The sequence below is a fragment of the Marmota flaviventris genome, chromosome 2, assembly GCF_047511675.1.
Source record: "Marmota flaviventris isolate mMarFla1 chromosome 2, mMarFla1.hap1, whole genome shotgun sequence".
NCBI classification, from domain to species: domain Eukaryota; kingdom Metazoa; phylum Chordata; class Mammalia; order Rodentia; family Sciuridae; genus Marmota; species Marmota flaviventris.
In genome coordinates this window covers 147,619,015-147,632,998 of record NC_092499.1, presented here as the reverse complement: position 1 = coordinate 147,632,998, position 13,984 = coordinate 147,619,015, and the positions used below count along the sequence as shown (strand labels likewise).

The following is a 13,984-nucleotide window of genomic DNA, read 5'->3' as shown; positions in this document are numbered from 1 at the left end:
ATTATAGAAGATGAGGATTTTAGGGTTTTGGTATTTTTTAGGGGAGAGGGATTGACATTATTTTCTGCTTTCCTACAATGGATATTTATTTCTTTCTAATTAAAAATTTAATTCTCTAGTTCCTTCCAAGATGTGATGTCCATAAGAGAAAATAATATGCTAATTAATACTAATTAACTTCTTGTTTTTCTTTTTTTAGACCAATGGGCTATGAGGACTGTAAGGGATCTTAAGGCTAATTTGATCTACCTCCTTCCATGTGCTGGTATGGAAATTGATTCTCCAGGAGAAGGCCTGATTGCTTATATTCCAGAAGCTAGCCTCTAGCAGAACTAGGGGCTAGAATCCAGTAATATTTTAACTCTTTGCTGATTAAGCATTTTTTAAAAAAAATCTCTTCTTCCTATATAAAAAAATCTAATTGACTCTTTATATTTTAGAAGTATTCATGTTACTTCATGATTAACTAACTATAAGACTATGTAAATATTTTTGGAAGTCCAGAAATGTATTCTTAGCTGTTACCAAGGGAAGATGCAGATTCTGTTTGACTTAATAAGTGTTCATTTAAAACATTTGGTAATAAAAGCTCTAGAAAGAATATCAAGAAAGAATCATAAAACATACCATTGCATATTTACTGCTTGTATTGCTTATTTTGTTCTTTACTTCATTTTCTTTAATTTTTCATATCTTCCCTTTTCTTTTTTACCTATAACCAAATAAAAATTTCCATTGTTCAGTCAGGGCAGTATTTTAGACCAGGGAAAGTTTTCTCAAGTTTGCAGGCTGCCTGGATAAGGCTCTGTATTGTTCAGTGGGAGTGAGGGCATGTTAAATGGCTACCTCCTTGGAGGTCAGGTGTGCAAGGAGGGGAAACTGGAATTGTACAGGTGAGCCCATGTGATATGTGGAGCTTCAGATTAAAGACAGAGATGTTAAAACCTGGAGAAACACTGATAACTGAATTCCGAAGTGCACAGTGTAGCTAAACATTTGGAAAGCAGATGCCTCATACTGGATTCTATTTTCATGCAAACTGTAAAAGTGACATGAGAGTCTATTATGTTTGCTGAACCTCCATGTAGCTAAAAATACAACTGGATCATGGAAATACAAGTCCTTCATTTTAATGAATTGTTTAGCTGGCTTGTGAGAAGCTAAGCCCCTGAGTATTTGACTAGTTCAGTTTGCCTGTGAATTTAGAGGAACTTCATCATTAGATGTGCAGGGCAAGCACAATGGTTTCCATGGCTTTTCCCAGTATGGCACACTTAATATCCTTAGTAATGAAACATAAGGTATTTGGATGGGAATTGGTTTCCATCAACTATATAAAATTTACTATGTACATAAATACATCCACAAAATAATATATAATGCATACACAATATATACAAAATACAAATATTTTATGTAATACATACATATTTAAATAATATATAACAGATAAATTTATAATAAATTTAATATAAATTAAAAAATTCACTTATATATATTTGAAGAAAAAGAAATTCTTTCATTATCAAGAGAGGGACTTCTTATACAGCAGCTGTCTAAAAATCAGTGTCAGATAATATAAACAGGAGGAAAATAACCAATGAAAGTTTTTCTTTCTTGTAGTTGATAAAGGTTGGAAATGCTACTAAGATTTAAAAATATGTCATTTAAAAAAAATAAGTAGGAACTTCAGGGATGCTTGTATTTGAAAGCTCCCCACTCCGCCCCCCTTCCTCTTTGTTCTCCATCCTGTGCCTGATTGCAAGTTATCACCTTCAAGAGAACAGCTGGGTCACCCTGAAAAGGTGTTAATCTCCCAGTATCTTCCCTAACACCTTATTGACAGCTTAAGTCAGGGTGGCCTACTTTGACTTTGGTGAATCTGACTTGTCAAAATTCCTTTTCAACTCTATATTCATTTTTAAAATAGGGCCTCTGCAATTTCCCAGGCAGAATTTGTAATGATAACTATTCTGAATGACCTAGCATAGTTGTATGATAACTGTCTCCATTCCCAGGCACTCCGCTCCGTGGCTAACTCCTTTCTGCATATATCAGTAAAGCCTGGTGTCTGTCTCTTGGAAAAAAAAAATTCTAAGGTACATCTAATGGGCTATACAAACCCCAGCCATTGTTCAGAGAAGCTCACTGTTCTACCAGTTGAAGATTTCACTGTTATTTGCTAAATTTTACAGCTGTAGTGGAATGAGTACAATTGGTTTTGGAATCTCCATTGTACAGAAGTACAATGCAAGGCTGTTCTCTACTGGGTCCAAGGATCAGAACCACTCAATAAGCCAACTGAGTGCCTGCCCATGTGATGAACCTGTAGTTCTGGGCTTTCAGGGGAAATATGGATGTACATACATGTCAAGTATCTTGCCTTTAAGAATCATCCAGAGTGTATCTGTAATCCCCTGGGGAGGCTGAGGCAGGAGGATTGCAAGTTTGGGGCTAGACTGTACAAGTTACCAATCGTAAAAGGGACTAGATGTGTAGTTCAGCGGTGGAGCACTTACCTTGCATGTATGATGCCCGGGGTTCAATTCCAAGTACTGAAAAATCAATCAATCACCCAGGGGTGGCAGCTGTACTGAGAATAAGACCATGGGTCAATAGGTTGTTAGCTCTGATGCCAAGCCATGTGACTTGGTTAAAATCATCGGAGAGAAGAATCATATCAGGAATGTGAGAAGAGAATTTTTAATAAAGGAATAAACATTTGAACCTGCCTTTGAGTGGTTAGCCATGGGGTGAAGGCATTTCAGGCACAGGATAAATATTTAGAATGTAAAATTCTAATCTATGCTTGAGTAGGTCAAACTTTTCTGGTTTCCTGGCACTGAGTGGGTTCCTTTGTGATGGAACTTTCAATACTAAGATCACCATAAGTCCCAGGCAATTTGGAATATTGATCATTCTGTAGCAAGGCTAGAATGACAGGGAAGGTTATGGCCAGACTGGTGAGTTATGGTCCCAGTTCAGTGTCAGATGCTGCTGGTTTAAATAAAGGCAAAAAAAAAAACCCACCAAAAACACAAACATGAAGCTTGCAATCTAGTTGATGAAGTTAAGATTAGTAAGCACAGAACCATTTCAGCATTAAAATGAAACAACCCTGGGCATGTTGTTTTATTAATACATGCTTTGCACACAATTAGGGCATGGGTCAGGTGCTTACTAAATAGCTAGAATGAATTGCACTAATGAAAAGGATGTTGCCATCGAAGAAGGGAGGGATGTAAGGTTTGGCCTAAGACTTGGAGTTGAAGGAGTAGGAGGGCAACCTTGATGGGGAGGGAGAATTTGAGTTTGGGCCAGCATTTGTGGCAGGTTCCAACTATCCATTTGGAAGGGAAATGTTCATGCTGCACAACAAGGGAGAAATGACGAGGCAGGGGAGGGAAGTCTAGATGGAGACTTGAGACAATAAGAAAGAAGGCAGCATTTCATGGAGGGTGTTGTCTAAGTGACCAGATTTCGTGAGGTTTTTCAGAGAAAGGTTTCCATGAGGTACTTCATCTGGGCATCTGGGAAATACTCTGTGCTGTGTTCTTGTGGAGATTCACGATTAACATGAACTTTCTGAAGACTTGGAAAAGTCCTGCACTAAGGAACCTGACGTTTCCAATACAACCCAACATCTCCAACACTAAGAACCAAAATGGAGAAAGGTCAGGGTAGAGCATTTATTAATGTTTTGTTGAGATTCTTTGGGAGCATAAGAAGTTCATGATTTTTTAATGCAAAAGTTGCTTTAATTTTAATGAATGTGTAATGCACATTAATATGAATTTTAGGAAGATTGCCCTAACAGTGCTTGCAAAACAAATTGGAAGAGGCACCATACTACAATTGCTGTAGAGGCACAGGAAGACCCAAGTTTAAATTTGCTGCTCACTGCATCCAAATCAAACCTTGAGGTTGCATGGTTTGACTAAAATATAGTTTTAAAGATCTTGGCACAAAACCTAATACATGGCAAGTACTCACCATTTGGATGTTATTATATTATTTTCATTTTATCATGATAAATTGGGGTAGACTAAGTCAAGTCATCAAATTTGGACCACCTACATATTTGTGGGTTTTGGTAGAAGTGTTCCTCCTCCTCTTCTATATGAGATTGATCTCATTACCAGTGGTGGGGGACCATTTTTCCTTCCCCACTGAATGAACTGTTAAAAGACTAAGCTGGCTCTCAACAGAGGCTGAGCCAGCAGTCTGCAGTCTGTAATCTGCCAGATGATACAGTCCCAGTGAGGGGCCAGCACATACACCCCAGGAGAGGGGAGTCTCCCTGCATGTGACGCAGAAGACATTGAAGAGGTGAGGGAAGCATCATATGCTGCTGGGCCCTCCAGGAGGGAGAATAAACAATGACAGAAGCCTGGCAGAGCTCAGACTGGAGTATCCACAAGGTGCAGCAGGTACTTTCAAGGCGTCCTCCTGGATATAGGCATTTGCTTTTGTTTTTAATTCTGGAACAAAAGGGTGTAGTAAAATGTGATAAGTTAAACCTAAAATGAGAACTGAAAGAAGAGGACCAATCTGTTCCCGTTCATCCAGCTAAGCTACTTTTCATTCTGAAATTGGCAAGAAACAAAATGGCCAGACATGTCTCCTGCCCATTGCCTACCAAGTCACTGAGACTTGTGGCTCTCTTCACACACACCCTGTAAAGGGCCAGGGTAAGCATGGATTCTCCATGGTGAGGGAACATATTTGTTCAAAGGATGTATTTGAGGGGCATAAGGAAGCAGGAAGATTTGGCGAATAGAATAGAATTTGAACTCCATCTCCTTTTCTGTTCTTGAGATGTTTTACTAATCCTATTGTCACAGTAGAGTAGGCATAGGATTGATTATTCAAACAGGAAGAGTTTGGGGAAAAATGGAGAAAGAGTACATCTAATAATTACATTGGGACAATGAACTTCAACTGAGTGTCCCAGACAAACCAGAGTGTGTGGCAACTATTATGGGCTGAATTGTGTCCTTCAACATCCAAATTTATTGCAAATATGGTGTAGTCCTGCTCCTAGTCCCTCAGCCTATGCATGCATTAGACAGGATTAAGTTGAAATAAAGCTGTTAAGGTGGGCTCTAATCCTGCCTAACTGGTTCCCTTGTAAGAGAACTTTGGACACACACAGAGACATCAGAGATATATGTGCACAGAGATATGAGCACTGAGGAGACAATGAGAAGACAGCTATATGCAAGCTAAGGAGACAGACCTCATACATCTAATGCCTTGATCTTGGACTTCCAGTCTCCTGAGCTGTGAGAAATAAATCTCTTTTTATTAAGCCACCCAATCTAGATATTTTGTTTTAGTGGCCCTAACAGATTAACATGGCTTCCTATTTTCCCCAACTTTTTTCATCTACAAAAATGCAGAGAATCATACCTACCACTCTGGATTAAATTAGGTGACATAAATGATGCTTAGCAAAGTGCACTGTACTGTAATGCAACGTGTTTACTCTTTGATAGATATATTTGTAGACATTTTTAAGCCTATATCCTGAAAGTTCCTGGTTCTATCAATTTCAGGGAGTGAACTGGGTTCTTGATTATGTAGACAGTAAATAGCCATCACTCAGTAGTAAGGAAATCTGTGAAGGACACAATTCAGCCCATAATAGTTGCCACACACTCTGGTTTGTCTGGGACACTCACTGTAAGGAAATCTGTGATATGTATAACTTTTGAAAATGATAGCTTAAAGGATTTTTTTTTTAACTTGGAACTTTTGGAAGAAGAAAAGATAAGTTAAGAATGGCCAAACCCCAACTCTGGAATGTAGACTAGAAAATGCAATGTATTATGATTTTGTTAGTGTAAGTATTATGGCAGGCACTGAGCATTTAGTCACTTGAAATGACCTGACAGGCTTTTCAGGTCACAGCTGTGAGTCTACATATAGCATTGTCTCTGGTGGGGGCTCATCTGCCTGGCTCTTCCCTTGCATTGCTCACACTCTATTGACCCTTTTCTGGATGCCTCTGGCAGTTCTTAACCCCATCTGCTTATAGCAGAAACTTCCTTTTTGCATCTCAACTCTGTTTTCAAGCTTTATCCATCTTGACTCCAAGTTCATTCTGGGAATAAACTCCATGGATTCCCAAGGAGGCCTGTGTTTGCACGCATTCTGCCATTGGTGGAGGCTTCTTACTGGTGGGGAAGGAGGAAGACTTTTCTTCTTTTAGATTAAGTTCTGTGCAACATCTAGTCTAGATGCTCTGGATTCTGCACCCTTTTGACCTGTAACTATTCTGGGTGGGGTTGGGGTGGGAGTAAACAGACACATCCTGCATGTGCTGAATGTTAGGCTACTGGTTGAGGGTCTCAAGAGAATGAGTGACCATTGCATACCAAAGTCAGAGAGAAAGCTCCACTGAGCAGTGCCCAAAGAACAGCAGGCAGTCAGCACATGGTGGCTTTTTCTTCCAGGCTTTTTAAAGCTGGGAATTGCTCCAGGGTCATTGACTTTTATTCTTCTTGTATAGGGCAAAGGAGCCATTGCCTCTTCCTTATGGTATGCGTAAGGAAATCTGTGACATTCACCAAAATGGGCTTCAGACAGTCACATGCCCACTACGTTTGGGACCCTGACTTTCTGCCACAGTCTTTTGGGGGCATCAGGACTGATAGGAGGGGCAACAAGGATAAGAAAAGGGCTCTGGGTTCAAGTTCTTCTTGCTCCTGATCATTTTCTTCTCCAGATTTCAATTTTTCTCCTCTGTTTGAGTCATTTTGATACTTTCTCACTGGGACATTCCATAGTAATAAATGCCCTTCCCTTTAGGAGGTTGATTTTTGCTTTATAGAGAGGCTTTATTAGAACTGATTCCATTCAGTCATTCAACCAATAGTCACACAAAGCCCACTGTTTGCTATTCATTTATCCATGTAGCTGCCAGTTTTTAAATTGTCAGGGATTCAGTAAGAAACAAAACAAAACCCTTACCCTTGTCACAGGGAGAAAGATATTAATGCTTAGGAACAACTAAATATGCATTAGAGCTGATGAGTGCTAAGGAGAATACAAAGCAAGGTAAGGGAAGTGTAGGAGGATTGCAAACTTATGTAGGATTGTCTGCACATGGCCCTCATTGGAACAGAGAACTGATGGGATGATGAGCTGAGTGCTGAGGAAAGATCATTCTAAGTTAGGAAAATGGCAAGGGCAACATAGCTAGGGAATAATGGGTTATGTTGGGGACCAAAGCATCACTCATGGTGGCCGACAGGTGAGTGAAATAATGTGGTTAGTGGGGCAATGAGTGACTGGACCAGGCAGGACTTTTGGTTCTCACTCTGTACAATATAAGACAGAGTGACTTTATCTGACTACATTTTAAAAGGCTCACTTTGATTTCCATGTAGATGATAGACAGTTGTGGTAGAGGTATCCAAGAGTCCAATCAAGGCGACTGTTAGTTGGAAGTCTATGACAATAGTCCAGGTGGGAGGTGCGGCCACCTAGATGTGCTTTTGTTAAGTCTACCTGTGTGGTATAAAGTGGCTAAACAGATATGCCCCAAGCTGCTTCTGTCGTGGGGACATTTAACAGGTTAATAGGTTGCACTGTGTGGGAAATGTTTCTGTCTACACAATGAGCAAGTTAAACCCACTTTGGTTTTCATCAGGTGTCTGACATACCACAGGAACTTTCCATACCTTATATCCACTGATCAGAACAAGATAACATTAATGGACCAGGCTTGGTTTGCCTGCCACACAGTATGCCAATCAATGAAACAACAAGATTTGCAAACAAGATAGCAAGTATGAAGGTGGGAGACCTAACTCTCAGATCTCCCTCCCCAGGATAGGGTTTGAGGATTTTTGAGGGGATTTAAAAAAGCAAGGCAAAGGATGATTGGAAGAGAACCAATAAATGATCATTATATATATATATATATATATATATATATATAATCAATTTTGTGGCTCTTCATGGGTTGCATGTTCATAAAGTGTTGATGTCATCATGATCAGAGAGTGGTCTCCTAATGTCAAGTTGACCCCTACCAGAAGTCACAGAGGCTCAACTGAAGGAAGAGTCAATGATTTCTACAAAAGTAGTCTTCAAGTGAAATAACCTAGGCAACTGTTACATCATGACAGAGGGTTTACCTATAGCAAAGTTTGTGAGAGACTAATAATGTATTGCCTTGTTGTGTGACCTCCAAAATTAGTGATTTAAAGAAAGTCAACCAAAAGTAGGCCACTAAAATCAAGTAAAGCTAGAGGGTTATTTAGGTTTTCCCTTGTTTTCAATGATGTTATTGCTTCTAACTTACTCATGGAGAAACTGAGGCCCAAAGAAGTTATGCCACTGGTCCCAGGCTACACAGCCATGAGTTGGCAGAACCAGGCTTCTCCCCCCAAATCCATCTGTTTGCAGATCTGCTGTTTATTCACTCTTCCATAGAGCATCTTGCACATTCCTCTCTCATATGAATCCTTGAGATGTAGCACCTTTTGGGACTTGAAAATTTTAACAGTTAAAAAAATTTCCCATAAGCCATAACTACATTTCCTGTAAACTTCTGGCATGTGACTATCCCTTATCCCCCATGTTCACATGCAAAATATATATTCTGAATCTCTATTGAGAGACCAGTCTGAAACTTCTATATCCTTCTAGAAGTCTAAGGGCATAGTTTCTATTATAAATGTCACATGTGATGTGAATAGTCCCAAAGACACTTTATTCTACAATGGGATGAGATGTAAAGAAAGTGACTACATATAAAAATATTTAAACAACTCACACATTGAGTTTTGTCTGTTATTAGGTATAAACATGGTTAATTATGACAATATTTTACATATTCAAAATGAAATTACCCACATCAGGTAAATATTTTATTTCTATGGAAAAATAAATGAATAGACTGATCATTGAATTTAAGGAAAATATACTTTGACATAAGCCTTTCAGTTCCAATTTCTTCTAGTCAGTGAAGCCAAAAATGAGATGGTTTTCTGGAAAACTCAGGAAAAAAAATCAATAATCTATGGAATTTAAGATATAGCATTTAAAAAATTATGAAATATCCAAATCATTTTATCTGTTTTTCATATTAATGTTGGGTTCTGAAGACATCTGATATTGTTCTGTTCTTCAGGTATTTTTGTGTTCTATAAAGTTTATCTTAAGTTAGTCCTAAACTTTTATGGATGTCATGAATTTATTTTCTTTTATGCTCAGAAAAGTTTCATTTGAGTATTGGGAGAAATAGGACATGAATTATAAGCAGAGTCATATTTAAGGTCAGGCTGGAGGCCTGACCCTTCCCCCTGAACCTGACTTGGCCCAGGTGGCCATGGTCCCTTTGTGGGCTTCCAGCCTGTATTTTGATTCAACACTTAGTCCAAAAGAACAAAAGGCTGTTTTCTCCTAGGGTCTGTCCCTGACCTGGACAGGGTGGGGTTTGTTAGATGGATTTGGACAGGTGGGAGCAAGGTCGGGCCTGAGGGTGGCTGGTTGAAGCTGCATCCTTAGCACTGTGACAGAGCAGCATCCTGAGACCAAACTCCTATTTATTTGTTTGTTTGTTTCTCCTTCTGGAAATCTTCTGCCAGTTTGCAGAGTGTGGGACTTCTGTAAATTTCCAGGTTTCCCCTCTATTTTTGTGCTGCTTCTACCAGCATTCTTCTATCACATGCTTAGATAGAGAGTTCCAGAACATCTTTTGCAACAGGCTCCATTTTTTTTAAGGCAAAGAATATACATTGCCTTTCTGTCTTCTCTAAAAAGCATGATATAGTCTTAAACATAAAATTGAAATGCACTGTAGCTACTTTTCTTGAGGGTTTCTGTTTGATTCAAATACAAGAAAGTCTCCCGTATACTTTGTGTTTCAGGTATGGTCCTTGGCCTTGCAGCGTGAGTGTCATGTGGAAACCCTGATGAAGCTATGTCTTAGGCTCTACTGCAGAACTACTCGCTGGACCCTGAACTTCATCATGCTCCCAAAGACCCTTTCTAAAGTTTGAGGGGTGCTGTCCTTGAGCATGAGGGGTGCTGTCCATTCGAGCCTGGAGTCAGCTGTGTGAACTTGGACATACTATTTGACTTACCTGACTTCAGTTTCCTCTCCTGTCCATAGGGGATGGATGAGGGGAAGAGAGCCTGGGGCTTGGTACGGATCAGGGGCCTTGGAGGTCTTTCTCCCACAGGGTGGGTGCAGAGCCTAAAGGGAAGTAGACAGGACAATAGTCAGTCCAGATCATATGGGAACATGCGGCTGCAGTCATGGACAGGCAGCCGGGGAAATACAGCCATCACTGACTAAGAGGGAGCTGTGGGCTCTCTGTGATGCCAGCCACCTGCCAAGCTAAGCCCAGCCCCCGTCACAGAGCACACTGCATCCAAGTGCCAATCAGCTGTAGCAAACCCCAGCGGGGCCCCAACAACAGGTGTCTCATTAAACATCTCTCACCCTCCCAGGCTTACCCACTGACAGGCACCAAACTCACACTCAATCACTGCTTAATCACAGCCAAACTCCATTAACAAGTCATACTAATTACCAACTTCTATCAGTGTCTCTAGTTTGGAGGCAAAATAGCTTATTCTTTTTAGATAAAAACTGGCTTGTGATCCTTCAGCAAGACCCATAATTAAGCTCTTTACAAATGAAGGTCAAGGGAGGAGGCAGGGGAAAAGCTGATAGACACGGTGTGGCTGTGGTCCTGAAAGTGCAGGATGGGAAGCTCTGTTTGTTTTAATTTTGTGCTTGCTGGGTGGCCCACAAGGGTCCAATTAGCTTGTTACAGATGCTTGTACAGGTTCCATCCTCTTGTCTTCTCCTTCTTTCCTCGCCCCCTCCCCTTTTTCTATTATTATTATTATTTTTCCCTAGGAGGGATAAACTTGTAGCACAGATTGCAGGCCTGCAGGCATCCAAAGATCAACAACTAGTTTTCTGTGATCCAACCCCCTGTGAACCATGAACAATCATTTGCAGAATTCCTAATGCATAGAATGAGGCAAGGAGGAGCTTGGGTGGCTAGAAAAGTGTCCAGTTCACTTTCAGAATGGCCAGAGGGTAGACATTATTCCCTAAATACGAGTGACTTGGTAGACTGGATTTTAATTTTTTTCCCTTTTAAAATTTAATTTTGGATCATAATAAAATTATTTGCACTACCTCTTTAGTCATAAGTCTCTGCACTTTTACTTAAAAATCATCTTGTTTTTAGAACTTGTATTTGGTATAGAATATTCTTTCCCAGGTAAGTATAACACATAAACCAATAAAAATAAATTCCTCATTCAAGTGGATATCAGGTCCAGAGCTCAGTTGTTCAGGGACAGTGGGATAGGTTGACAAGAGACAAAATATCTGGAGATGACATTCAAGGCAGAAGGCTTTATTTAAAAATGCTTGTGAGGATGGTCCAGTGGTGATAGGCAGAGCAGATAGCATTTTGGCCCTCATAGTACTTGGCCAAGCAGTGTCTCCTCTCCCTCATGGCATTTTGTCCAGTGGCAGCCAGCTGGATTAGTGACGCGTGTTCTTTCTACAGTGCCCTCAGTTCTGTGCCAGTAGCCACTGAGAGAGGGAGGGATTTATATGTCAGATTGCAGAAGTAGCAACATCAGCAGCATTAGCTTCTTTAGTTTGCTTGCATGACCAGGATCTCAAGGACCACCTGTTAGAGGGCTATGTACTAAAAGCGACTTTCTGCAGATTCCATTAGCTTTCCCTATTGCCAGTGTGCATGAGAGAAAGTTGAGACCTTCAAGGAATCCTTTACGTAGTCACTCTGGACCAGGCCCTCTTCTTATTCCCTTGGTGTGGAGAGGAGCCTGAGAGAGGCTTAGTGGGACCTCTGAGAAGCATGGTATTTTGTGTCCTCCTTTGCTTCAAGGATGACACAGTGGACATATTCATGCATGCAGCCTGTGGACAGTGTTGCTCTGGTGTCCAGGTCAAAGCAGCCAGCAATAGTGGGGAGTATTAGGGCAAGATGCAAAGCTATGATACAATACAGCAGAATTTGGATAATTCCCTCCTGCTCCAATCTTCCACTGTCAACCAAGGGGTCAAACAGTCTAAATAGGTGAATCTATCTTGCCTATAACTGAAATGTGTGAGATTGACTCAAATCATGTTTCAAAATATGTGATTCTATATTCCTTAATGGAAAAATGAGAATAGTTTTATGGGCTCTGATGTTTATAAAGTTTTTCTTTAAAATTTCTTCTCCATGAACCCTTGACATCCTTTAAAGTTCCAGTCAGAAAGTTTCTTTACCCTCACATTGTAAATCATTCCAACCCCAGTTGGTAAGATTTAGTTTCTAACAAGTACACATTTGCCGACATTCACTGTAGGTGGAGACCTTGAATTCTATGTGGATTGTCCATTGTTTTGGATGCTGGCATTCAAGTAACTATGAGAGGGAATAAACAAAGCATGGTCTTCAGAAGCATATGGACCTTGATCCAGTTTTGCCATAGTATCCCCATGAGATTTGGGAAATTACACAACTTACCTGAGTGTTCAGCTCTTTATCTAGAGCACACCCAATTAATATTTACCTGCTACTACTGTGAATATTAGAAGAGAGAAGCAGTATGAGTTTTGAGCCAGTGCCAGTTATACAGTAGGTGCTCAGTAATACTTCCCACCATTTCTTTCTTCTGTACTGTAGCCAGAGGCCTCTTTAGAAGATCCCCGAGTGGGACAAATTGGTAAGCAGCAGTAGATTATAAACCCGACTCAGCTGGAGGAAAGCAGTGTGCTGGAAGCAGGGAACTTGGAGTTCTGGGTCACCAGAGTTGGCTGCAAACCTTAGAGCTTTGATAGGGATGGTGGAGCAGCAGGAAGCCTAACTGGGGGAATAAAACCCAGCCTGGCAAGTTTCGACTGAAACCAGGTGCTTCAAAGACCTTAAATGCATCATTAGCCTGTGATCCTGCAGCAGGGCTCTGGGTCTGTCTACATCTGTGGACCTCTCCCCAGCTATGTTTTCTAATATGTACACCTGGGCTTTCTCCCTGCAAAACACATCACTGAGTCAATAAAAAACATCTATAGAAAAATGGGATTTCTCTAACAAAAACTTAATCCAGCCCCACTTTTAAAAATAGAATACATTTTTTTCTTCTTTACAGACCTTCATGATGATCAATAAGGCTGGACGTATTAATATTTGCAACATGTCCAAATGCTGACTGCTCAGATCCATTTGCTTTTACAAATTATGAGCATGTTTTGGTGTTGATGATGTGGACTTGAAGTTGCTGGTTGGGTCACTGGTATGACAGAATCTTCTTTCAACATTAAAGGTATCAGAACAGCAATAATAAACCTTGTTCTTTTTAGAGGAAACTGGAAAAATGTGCATTTTACTTGTCTCTGTAAACATATGTAGTTTTCAAGTTCTACCAAATTGGTCATTTGGTAGAACTGAGTGTTAGGTGATAGCAAATTTATGTTAATTTTCATATTCCATCCTGATGGATTTCTTCCAGTTCCCTCAGACACAGGGAAGCTAGTATAGAATTGATCATGTAAGCTTAATTCAGTACTTATTATAAATTTAATTTACTATGAGCCCAAGTGAATGACATCTTATTATTTGGAAACTCAGAATTTTAGGCTTTTATGCAAACAGGCAGCAAAAGTTCTCATCTCCAGATACGTGGTTAAGTTAATGTCATCATGCTTAAAATGTAATTTCTGGGTGAAAATGCCACTTTGTAGTAGTTTTCACTTAGAAGTCAAACTCTGTTTCAGAAAATTTTTCTGTCATGTAAGTTCTTGGATTCTGTAAATTCCACCTAAGGACTCCTTCATGGGGGTCTATGAACCCCGGAGTAAGAGATCCCGCACAAGAAAAATGAAATATCCTACAGGAAAATTATATCTTGATTTGCACTAACCTCAAATTGAAAATTATCATTTCATTCTGTTATAAATATATAACAGAATATATATATTCTGTTATAT

General features: G+C 40.0%; 1 long non-coding RNA gene across 1 annotated transcript in view; it reads left to right on the top strand.

Moving 5' to 3' along the window:
* LOC114079667 (uncharacterized) overlaps positions 1-11,149 on the top strand; it is a 91,661-nt gene extending 80,512 nt beyond the window's left edge. Inside the window, exon 3 of the long non-coding RNA XR_003580511.3 lies at positions 9,885-11,149. This is a non-coding gene — a long non-coding RNA (uncharacterized lncRNA). The remainder of the gene's footprint in view (positions 1-9,884) is intronic.
* The last annotated feature ends 2,835 nt before the right edge of the window (positions 11,150-13,984 follow it).